This window comes from Ammospiza nelsoni, chromosome 6, assembly GCF_027579445.1.
Source record: "Ammospiza nelsoni isolate bAmmNel1 chromosome 6, bAmmNel1.pri, whole genome shotgun sequence".
NCBI lineage: Eukaryota > Metazoa > Chordata > Aves > Passeriformes > Passerellidae > Ammospiza > Ammospiza nelsoni.
In genome coordinates, this window is record NC_080638.1 from 44,312,851 (window position 1) to 44,325,367 (window position 12,517).

The following is a 12,517-nucleotide window of genomic DNA, read 5'->3' on the forward strand; positions in this document are numbered from 1 at the left end:
TAATCACAGAAATGCTTGCATACATAGGTGTAAGCACACAAACAAACTTCCAGTTCTAAGAACCAGGTAAGCTGATTCACCCTTCTATTGGGGAAATGAGCATATTCGTGGTTTTAATCCTTTCCTGTGGGGAGGTGTTCTGGTTCCAGCCAGGACAGAGTTAATTTTTTGCAGCAGTCAGAAGGGGGTAAAGGTTATCCTGTACCACCTCACATCATTGCTGGCGTGGGGAAAAGGAGCCTCTTCAGAGGAGGAGAAGTTCCTGCCAGGGAGTCAGCTGGGCAGAGGGGCTGGGGTAACGCTGGCTCCAGGGCAGAGGGAGGGAGAAGATGGGTACCGGGTACCTGAGCTGGAGGGAGAGGTGGGACTGTTGTTGGGAGTTTTGGGAATGCACAACAATATTTCTTTTCTTGAACCTTCTATTTTGTTCCTGTTACTGTTGATTTCCTTATCTCACTGCTGTTGCCATTAAATTGCTCTTATCTCAACCCAAGATCTTTATCTTTTGTGCTTCCAATTCTCCTCTCCCTTCTGCCACAGACAAGGGTGAGGGACAGGGTGGAAGGAGAGAAGTGTGTGGCCTGGAGTGACTTCAGGGGAAATACTACCATTCCTAAACCATGACAGGAAGAAAAGAGAGCTGTTTATCAGGAGTGCCCAGCACAGCTGGAAGGGGCAGATTGTGTCCCAGACAGCCACAGAAAAAGGCTCTGTTCTCTTCTAACTGAGCCATACTGGCAAAGGGTCACTGTACCCCCCAGGCCATCCTGGTCTTCTGTTCCTAGTGAGGTGCAATGACAAAGGTCAGTTTGCCAGTCCTCAACCCTCCCCAGAATGACAAAGGGGATATTCCTATCATATTCCTATCATTTCCCTCATCCCATCATTATGTACTGTAATTTCCTCTTTCTTACTAACCAGTCTCTTCCCATAGATGAACCCTAATTGGTGTAAAAAGGTTATGACATCAAGCTACAGATACTTTTGGAAAATCCTTCCATTTTGTTGTCTTAAGCCCATAAGAGCTATCAGTGACAATCCATTGTAGTCATTTAGTTGACTCTTTCATCTGTCTTTATAGTGAATTGCTGACAAGGCTTGGCAAATGAGATTAAATAAAGAAAAATATCCTAAAAGCAGCAAGTCCCTAACAAAAAAAAGTGAGCACCTTGGATTCAGTTGCTGCAAAACTGCTGGCTGAGATTTTTTTCACTCATAGCCCATGCAAAGCCAATGCTCTAAAACTGGAGTGTGGAAGGACAACTCACTGCAAGTGATTCCTGCAGGGAGCCTAATTGCCTGGGCTCAGCAAGGACATGTGCCTGCCTGACTTTCAGTGTACAAAACATGCTCAGGAAGAACATTTGGTCCGGAATAGAATTTTGGCTACTTCTTGTGTCCACAGAGCAGAACAGAATTTGAGGACTTTGACCCTGACCTCTGGGACAACACCCATAGGTGGCCAGAGCTGAAGCACCTCAGTTAAGTTAGGAGATCTCTTTTTTTCTGGATGTGTGTGGGGGTGTGTTGGGGCAGGAGGAGGGTGCAATGTCTGCTTGCAGAGCACTGTAAGGAACTGTCTGAAATTAAGAGCACTGTTGCATTAATTTAGACAATGAAACTGGAATTGGTTTTCTATTACGATACAGTACATAACTCAGGCATGTTTGTGTTTTCAAAACATGTTTTCCTCAACTACACAGTAGTTTTTAAACTCTTTTTTTTTTCCCCAAACAAAAGACAGAAGCTTAAAGTCTCTAATAATGACATGACTCCAGCCATTAGGGCTCTTGCTCCTGGTGTTTGTCATTTAATCCACTTCTGTGCGGTGATTTTTATGGGAACTCTCTTTATGGCTAGCACTCCATCCTTAATAAAATGGACAGAACATTTACTCATTAGAGCACATTCCCTCAGAGAAACAGTGGGAGGAAAGAGATTAACAGAAGATTACATAACCAGAACCAATTAAAGGCAATATCCTAAATTATTTAAATCTTAGGGCTCTTTGCCATTAGCATGACTGAGGCTGTGATGCCAATCCAACTTTCCATTGCATTTTTCCTCTTCCATCCTCTTAAAACAAGCATCTACATCAGAATATACCTCCTAGAGGTCCACTGGACCTTTTCATATTGAAAGGATCCAGAGAGCTATGCAGATTCTAAGTTGAGGGCATGATCTAGTTCTGAGGCTGTTCACATCCACATTGCTTTTGTTCTATATGTCTTAATGAAGTGTATCTCCCTGCAGATAACAAATTCAAATCACATCAGCCCTCACTTTTCTAACAATGAAAGCTCAAACTTCACAGCTGTTTAGTTGCACCAAGCATAAGCTAGGGACTTCTGATCCATGAGAATTCTGCACAGAACTGAAAGAGCCCTGAGTCCTTTCAGATCAGCAGAATGAGCTGACCCCACTGTGCCAACACTCCTGCTCACACAAGCGCTGTGGAAACATTGGTAACCACAAGGAATTGAGGCTCTAGTTTTGTTTTTCAGTCCAAGCTCACCAGAAATCTCACAGCTTCTTATAACTCAGAGCTTCCTACAGAGCAATGTCTTTGCTGTGGGTGGTAAAAGTAAAAATTGTGGTGTTTGCCCCACCTGCTGATTGTTTATAAGGTTATAAAAAATTGGCAGGTAGGAGAATGTCAGCAGGTGTGTCTGCCATTCAGACCTCATCATCCGTGACTGTCTTGGTCCATTTGAGCTGCTCCTCCAATGCTGGGAGTAGTTTTGAGGTTAGGAGCACTCCTAAATGACCCCATTTGTGTTCTACACTAGAACTGTGTTGGTCTCAGGTAGTTTGTGCTCTCCTGTTTAGTCATTAAAACTGTGTCTTTCTTGAATTATAAAGTCTGTGAATAGTTTTGATATTTTCTTCATAAAAATATTTTCTTGTCATGTACATACTTTAGCAAAGCACTACTGTTTTTCCCTTCAGGCTCTGTAATGGCATATATCATTTGCACAGCAACTTCTTGCCTGTTCTGCTACTCAGCCACACACCAGAATTTGTGTTAGGGCTCTTACACTACAATCTTATTCACTATCACTTTATGTAATCATGTCTTTTTTTTTTTTTTTTTTAGACAAAGTTTTTGTAACAACATAAATTAAACTCACTATGTTTGGAACACTATGTTTGGAAATATTTTTCCCTACTGAGTAGCAGAGGAGTATTTATAATTGGTTTCTTCTGATTTATTCTACTACCTGTCTTATCTGCAGATGTGAGTGTCACTATTTGGGTGTTTTCAAAAGACATATTTACATTGCCTTAAGTTATAAGGGAATGGCAATTCAACAATAATGCATTCTTTCAAGATATCTCAAGATAGGAACTCCAAAGATACAATAAAAAGTGATATCATTGTGGAAGCTGGTGCTTCATTCAACATCTGAACACATGAAAGAGAACAAAGAAGTTCTGGCAAAGAAAGATGAATCTACCTTGACTTCTACCATGCCATAGCTTTTTAGCTGCAGAGAATTTCTGTTCAGGAGAAATCAAACTGGGATGGTGACTACCATGAAATTCACTGTGAGAAGGACTAATAGGAGAAAACACTTCCCAAGAAAATAAGATTTACTCTGAGGCCCATTAAATTCTCTTCATAGTCTTGCTGTTGCCTCTCCTTATGTCAGTAAAACCACATTTCCACATTTCCAAATTACCTAAGGAACCCAAAACATGGGGCAAAAAACAAACTTCAGCCAGTAATACATAACTACTCTTTCTGACATTGCAATGGAATATTTTGCATTTGATTAAACTATTAATAGTAAAATGTTTATAAATCAGGATGGTTTTCAGCATCAAAGCAGTAAAGGAAAGCCAAACCAACATTTCTTCTCCTTTTAGGTGAGACAAAAGCAACTATGATGAATTATCTGCCTTTAAACTTAAAAAAAAATCTTGATGGTTACATTTTGACTATGTTTGTATTTTAGTACAAACATAAGAAACAACAGCAAAACAGAAATGAACCCCACAACTTTCCATCTACAATCTCAAAATTAACACAAGGAACTCAAGATACTAAGTCATCTTGGCTGCCATAAGGTGGTAAATAATGGGTTGGTGTTGCTCCCAAATAGGGTAACGACAGCATTTCGTTCTACTCCAGGGAGAAAAGAACTGGGATCATTTACTCCAGCTATTCTGAGACATTAATTGGTACAAGTCCTCCCATTTCAGGAGCTCATTAACTGTTCTAAGTCCTAAATGAGTTGGGCATTTCAGAAATATCATTTCCTTTCACTTTTGTTAAACCTGGTAGCACTGTTGTTAGTATTTCTTTCAGAGCTGATGAACCCCATTTAAAATGGCTTATTAAAACATGTGCCACCTTTCCTCAAAGATTATGCTTATTACTTGCCCTAGTTGAAAAATTGGCTTTCCATCAAAGATATTTCTTAACATTTCTGTGTATTATTAAAACTTGCCCTTAACATTTCTGTGTATTATTAAAACTTGTCCTTGCCCTGATGCATTTCATTAGGGAAATGTTTGACTGGTTCCAGATGCATGTGATAAAAATCCATGTGCATATCAAAATTTTATTTTAATTGTGTGACTTTTAAGGGGTTGGCTGCAGGAGAATGTGTTCAATGCAAGTAGTTATCTTAGATGGGCACTGCTTAAGTTGTCATTCACAGGGAATTTGACTGTCATTCACAGGGTGACATCAGACCCTATCACCTCACCAGCAGGATGGATTTTTTCATTTTTAAATGTTTTAGGAGAAGCACAGTCTAATGGATGTAGTCACTACATCTAGGGACCCAGTGAAGTCTTGTGTGAGGTCACCCATATGTTCTATGAATCATATTTGCTACTCTTTTATACATTTGTCTGTATTCCAGTAGTGTAAATGCAAGGAGAGTGTTGGTGTTGCTAAAGTCAATGAAAAGACACAGGAGCTGCATAAAACAGGCACCGAACTAAGCATGTGCTCCTGTTTTTACATTCAGCAGCCTGAGACTTGAAAACAAGTCCAAGAGGGAAGGCAGAGCTCATGCTTTCTTTCTCTTTCTCTCTCTCTGTGGGTCTGACACTGTACCAGGGAGCTTGGGCTCCTTCCAGGGGTGGGTTCCTCACCATGTCCTCCACTTGGAGGTTACTCAAAAGTGGCCAGATTAGATGAGCAGAGCACTGCTGAGCAGACAGTACCAAGTTAATTTAAAAGTTGAACCTAACAGGACCACAGTGGCCAGAGTTGATTTCACCATGGCCATAGAGAGGATGACAGCCCAGAGCCAAACTCCTTGGTCATTGGGAGCCCCCAGTGCCAGGGCTGGACCTTGGAGCTCCTCATCAAACAAGACCTGGCTGCACGGCTGAGGAAGAGAGGGGCAGACAAACACATCCCAGTGGCCTTCACTTTTAAACCTATTTGGGTTTACAAGTGGATTTTAAGAGGCTCAGGGATGCTCTGTGAATGTTTTCAGCTTCATTTCAGATAGTTGCAGCCGAGAACCCTGAAGCTGGCCAAATTTCCAGTGAAACTATTTGTTAGTTTTCAGTTTATCACACAGATGATATACATGGTTATCATGTTTCTTGTGGGTTTTTGTTTTCCTCCACACTCCATAAAAATATTTTATATTTATTCCAAAAGATGCCTGAATGTTTGCAACTTGAGAAGAGTAATCTTCAAAATGTGACAGAAGAACTTATGCTTCTATTTATTTAACTCATAAAAAAAAATATATATCCCTGGCTTTTGCTCAAACCATAAATGTTTCTCTCAAGGAAGGATTTACAGGACTCAAACCCAACACATTTTGCAGCTGCTGACACCTACAGAAACCTACACATAGCTCTTGTAGGGTATGTTATTTAGCAGTTATTCTGTTTTATGATTTTGGATTTGGCACACTGTCTTTTGTATATTTTACTGTCTAAACAAATGAAAGTGTAAGGACTATGGGAAGCAGCAGTAGGGATGTGAATAGGATCCAGAACCTTCAAGAAGTAGGAGACAAAGATGTCAGTGTCTCAGACTGGGTGGGCAGAGTGTGGCAGATGAGGTTCCATCTGCCCAGAGACCATGAGGTGATGCAGAGCCTGGGCAGAATGGCAGGAAGCAGAATGCCAGGCTGGTCCTGGAAGACGGGGAAGGTAAAAAAAAAAGGCTACACTGGAGAATGGGTTATAATAGAGACTTTGCATACTGACCTCAGTCTAAACAGTCAGTTCAAGAGAGTCAATTTGAACTGGTTCCAGCACAGAATACAGAGAACAAAGTCACAAAGCACAAAGGAACAATGCTTGGTGCTCTGTAAACAGATACAACTATCCTTCTTTGGGAGCTAACAGAGCATTTAAGACAGAAAATATAGTTCAGGCCTATCCAGTAGTTGTTGATACTTTCAGCTATAAATAAATGACGAAGAACTATTAGAGAAAATGTTTCAGAAAGAAAGTGAAAATAAATTTTACTGCACTAGTGCACATTATTTACATATGAGATTTCTGGTCTTATCTTACCTCAGTAGCAACCCATGCCAAGAGAGCATATGCCTTACATGATGGTTTGCTTTCATATTCCCACCAAATTCCAAACTCCCTTTCAGATCAAGGGCAACCTGAGCATGGAAGAAACACAGGATTGGATCTTTGGAACTATGGAACTATGCAGGACTATGTTGCTCATGAGCGTATTAATTCACAAAATAGAGGGAGAATAAATAATACAGAACATGGACTTGAAGAATTTTTCTTTGTTTCCTACAAAATCAAATTTGTTCTCATTTGGATAATGATCTTTGATGTAAAGTAATAAAGGAGACCTCTGAGCCATTTCACACCTCTGTATTTCTCCTTCTCAACTAAATCAGCTGTTATGAACATTTGTCTGTAGGATGGGTAATGATGTAGAAAGAGTCAAAAATAATATCAAAGGAAGGGAAAAAACTGTCAGCTGTAGCATGGCTGATAAAGTTACTTTTCAGGTGCTTAGAAGAGCCAAGGATGTGCTCTGGTACTTTTTAATACAGAGACCTATTTTACAGCCTAATCGAATTTGATGGAGTTATTCAGCTTAGTTTGGACCAGACACAATAACATATCTCATGGAAAGCAGCATCTGGCACAATATGATAGAACTCCCACCATAACAAATAATTTAATGAATGCTCACCACTCCCAGAGGTGCTTAAATTACATAAGCGGATTAAAACACATTTAAACCTGTTAGTGTGCCAGTCCTGAAACACTATTACAAACCAGCTGAAAATTCCACAGGCGTGCAGCTTCTCAGATGCCAGAGCTCTGATTGTGCCATTTTTTTTCTGATTTCAGCATCCCATTCGTTGCCTGGAGCACCGTGTGCTTCTAGCAGGGAGAGCTTATGGTGAGGCAGAGATCTTGTGTTTTACTTTTCCATCCATTTATGAAATGTCCTTCAGAAAGAGTGAACTGGACTGTCAGCTGATGCTCAGATCAGGACAGATCCACTGACACAAACTGGAGCCTTTCCAGTTCACACCATGTGAGAACAGGGTGGTCCATTTCTCCACATACTTTGAAAATATTTTCTCCTTTACCACAGTTCAACAAATCTCTACTGAAATTACCACTAGCATTTTTTTGCATCACTACTGTTAGTTTCAAGGCATTTTTAAAGTGAGAAGGACATAAGCTACCACCTCCTTCATGGAAAAGTAGCATAGGGAAGAGGTAGATCAAGTAGCTTGAGCTTAAAAACAAAATAAAAAATCAACCTCACATCTGAGAACAGAGCTCATTATAAAATCACAATGATAATGTAACTATATTTCTTTTATATTGGGTTTTTTGTCTCGGACTAGATCTAAGGTGGTTTTTGAGTGCACCCCTCACAGATAAGCTATATACATCCAAGCCTCCTTTGCCACAACCAGCAGCTGTTGCATACTTCACTGTTACCCTAAATGGTCTCCCAGGCTGCCAGTTTAGACATGTGTCCCAATCATCCTTTCTGCCTTGATGACTTCTATTGCTTGTTTACATTGCATAAACACCACACTCCTTCCCAGCCCAAATTTAGCCCTAAAAGTGCTTTACAACCCATGAAGGCTAATTTCATCTCACATCTGGCTGGACACATAAAGGAGAAGCCTACAGAGAATGTGAGATATGAACAATTTCCCTAAATATAATTAATAAAAGAACTGAAAGGGAGAAACAAAACAAACTTCCCTATAAAAGGAAAAGTGTGTGTTTTTTGCATTAGGACAATGGGAAGAATGGAACAAAGGTGTCAAAGGAAAAGATAAAGATGAAGCAGTTGCATAAAATTGCGTTACTGCCATTGCTTCTACATTAAAAAGGTGCCACGGCTCTTTCATTACAACTCTCACCAGCTTTCTTTTCTCCTGCAGTGCTTTCCTGTAAGTTTCTATTGCTCCTGTGACTTGGGAGAGTCACAGAAAGTGCTAAAAATCCTGATTTTTAGCTAGGTTTGAGCTACCCATGCACATTTCTAAATGTGTATTAGCACCATTTATCTGCCATTCAATTCTTACTGGATCATATGGCCACATAAGAAGCCAAAAGGAAAAGAATTTCATCTCCAGTCACTCTTTTTATGTTGTGTCTGAATTTGGCAAACTGGCAGAGAGAGAAAATATCTGAGGGACAGAAATTTCCAGTAAATCTTTCCAGCATGTAACTCTCATTAAGATCACTAAAGGTAAAGCGTATTGATTCTCAATCCTGCACTGCTTTGAATTTTTAAATAATTGCATTAAGGGAACAGAATTCAAGAAATTTAACACAGTGAAAAGATACTTCCCTTCTATCCCCTTCTTCAGCATGGAGGAGACATTATTGCAGTCTACAGCTTCTCCTGAGGGAAGAGGAGGGGCAGGCACAGATCTCTTCTCTCTGGTGACCAGTGACAGAACTCAAGAGAGTGGCATGAAGCTGAGTCAGGGAAGGCTTAGGTTGGATGTTAGGAAGAGGTTTTTCACCCAGGGGACTGGAACAGGCTCCCCAGGGAAAGTGGTCACAGCACCAGCCTGACAGAGCTCAAGAAGCATTTGGACAATGCTCTTGGGCACATGGTGTGAGTCCTGGGGCTGCTCTGTGCAGGGCCAGGAGTTGGACTCAATGATCTTTGTGGGTCCTTTCCACATCAGGATATTCTATGGTTCTGATTTGTCAGCTTGCTCAGAAGCCAATGATTCCATGTCTCACCAAGAGTTGGAAAGAATTTAGTGATGAATTGTCTCCATTTAAATAGTATCTATGGGGCTTAGGGCTAAACCATATATGAGATTTTCAGGATTTAGAACCAGATGAAGTGCACCCATGAACAATGAAGGCATTCTGATTTACATAAAATAGAAACAAAAATATTAAAGATGGGGTATAAAACTGGAACAGCCTTCATGTGAAAGAGGATCAAGAGGGTCTACTAAACCTCTATAGGCAGTCTGAATAGGTCACAGGTTGGTGCTCAGATTGGGTGCCTGATGGAATAAGTTCTCAAAGCAAGTATTCAAATAGAAAGTTGAGGGTCATTTTGCCATGTCCTGTCTCCTACCCATTCTTCTGCCCAGTCACTGCAACTATCAGTGTGTACAAGACCTTATTATGGCCCATCTTTGCCTCTTCCTACTCAACATCTGAGGCACATGAACACGAATTGGACAGAATCAGTAAGATTCCAGCTATTGCAAGGAATGTGAGTTTTCTGAGGTGTCTATTAAGAGATCTAAATTAAAATTACTCTCACCTTGCTCTATCTTTTACTCCTTTCTCTCTGTGAAAATGATAATTTATAAACGTTCTTTCTGAAAAGTGTGTATGAAATACTAAGGGAGTGCAAAGGAGAAACTTTTCCCAACAGATAGCACATCGAATTTTCCAACAAGTTTTTTCAAGCACAAATTGGAAAATATCTGAGATAGATTGCTGTGAAGTCTTGGAAGAAAACACTCATGCATTCAGCTTCTATAATTCTACCATTGATAGAGGGTTAACAACATTTATGCATTATTATTTCAGCAGATCACCAAAGACCAGAGATGAAATCCAGTTCTGCATTTCAAAGCCACAATACTGAACTGTGGGCACAGAGATGTGACATGGCTGCTGCCTTTCTGTGAAGCCCCAGGCATTCAGAATGAACTTGATGGATCATTGTTTGAAATTTCACAATTGTTATTGAGTAAGATGCAAAACTGTACTGAGTGGGGTGAGTGAAGAGAGAGAGAGCATTAATTCTTTATTCATGTGTTTGTCACAGACAAGTGGACACATGAAGATGGAAAGATGATACTGAGCTATTGAGAGAGGTAAACTGTATAAATCTCTGAACCACTGGCTCCAAGGAGAGAGGATTAAGTCAGAACACTTAATTTTTTAAAATCTGCAATAAGAAGCTAGATTAACAGCTACCAAATACAGTCATCAGCAGAAGTTTGGTGCCTTGAGCTTTAGGTATTTCATCACCTTAACAACTCATCAGCAGCTCTGATATAATCTTGTAATAGACTGAAAAGTGAAGATGTTTACTTCCTAATCCTTCTAGAGACTCAATTTTCAGGCTCTCGTCCAAGGTCTAATTTAAAGAGATGAAAACTACTATTTTTTCCCAGTTCTTCCTTAGATGTGAATTTTCTTTTCATTCTGATGTACCTTTGTTTGCTTGCTAGATGGAAATCCTTTTATATATTCCCCAACACAAGACCAGTTAAGCATGTCTTTTTATAGCTTTTCAGCAGACTAAGGATGGGACCTTTTGTGAATTCTTTCAAGAGTGAAATCTGCAGCATGATTGAAATCTCCTGCTGCTGTTTAAAAAAACCCACCACCCACATGGACATGCCTAGATCCCCCAAAAAGCATCTGCAGCAGTTTTTAAATGCAGTGTAATCTCTGCCAAAAGGAGGTGCACATATATTAATAAAAGCATAGCTAAGGTTCCTAGCACTGCTACTTCTACATTAAGCAATTTTCATTTTACAGCCTTTTGAATAGCAAGACTCAGCATTTCTGCCTTTGTGAGAGTAAAGCTGTGTCACGCTGAGGCTGCTACCTCTCTGCTGCTAAATTATAAGTATTCACACTATAAATAAGAGCACCTCCTAAAAAAACAACAAAATAGCATAAGAAACAACACCACTGCTCATCGGGAGAGACGCTGTCTTGGAGATGGGTATGAAAAAGGTCAAAATGTATTCCCTTATATATGTTTTCATTGACTGTATATCTTGAAACTAACTTGTGTCCCATTAGAGCTCTGTACTCAGTTCTCTGTGCATATGAGTGTATTCCTGAGGGACAAGAAAGATATCAAAAGGATTTAATCAGTTTGTGAGATGCTTCTCCTCTTCTGTTCACAAAGTATTGCAGAAAGAGGAGCCCCAGCCCTTTCACCCATTTGTGCTGTCGACTGCATAGCCTTGGAAGTGACCGAATATTTTCACAGGAAAAACAGCTTTTAAACAGCTTCCTTTCAAAAATTGTTATAACAAATTCTTACAGCACCAGGAAGAGTCAATCTAAAGGCTGCTAGAAGCCTCTAGTCAATGAGTTCACCTTGCATTTACTTGTGATGGCAGTTCTTTGGAGCTCTTGAGGTTTTTCCAGCTGGCACCTGCACTGAGATCCCATTTTCCTATAAATCTCATCATGATGCACAGCACTCCCTGTACTCTTGGCCATCATTAAATGTTTTGAAGGACCCTAGCAGACAAACTTCTTAACTAAACAAAACATGAAAGGAGGTTTTTTGCTGTTACCTTATCTATAATTTAAATCTCTCCGTCTAGCTCAAAGTTTCTCAGGATTCTTTCCAATCCTTAGAAAATCATTTTTCTATACACTAACTTCCGTTCCATGTGGCTTGTTTGTGATGCACCCATCTTTTGATCTGGTGAAATATTCCTGCTTGGACATCCTGGTTCAGAGTTGAATTCAGCTTAAATCTGCAGCATATAAACCTGCGACTGAAGAGACCTTTTCCATTTGTTTGTCTCACTACCAAAGCTGCATCATGCTCTATGGCAGATTTACTGTTAACCACTCATCTTAGAGCTAAAAAGTCTCCCTTGGAATTGGGGCTTTACTGGACTGTGCACTATGCAAGCAGATGGACAGCCCTTGTCCAGCAAGGGTAATGAAGGAAGTGTGCTCACCTACAATGCTGGTTTTTCTCAAGTCAATCTAGTGAAAATCATTGTTGATTCAGGTAAGAAATCTCTCTCCCCCACCTTCCCAGAACTAGATTCAGAAATTTGTCATAACTAGAGGGCAGATTCTATAACAGTGGTTGCAAAGGCAGAGGATGTATAGGCCTTCACATGACGAGCAAAAAAGGAACTGATCTGCCAGAAAATGTATCAAAATGACAATTAAGAAAAAAATCAATTGAACAGAAAGCAGTTTTGTCAGTAAAGAAGAGCCAGCGTGCAGTAAAGGTCCTTACACTCAACATCCCTTTGAGACGGATCACAAAGGGTTAATCACAATGATATTACCAGTAAGTATCAGTTTCAATATTTCCCATAAGCTG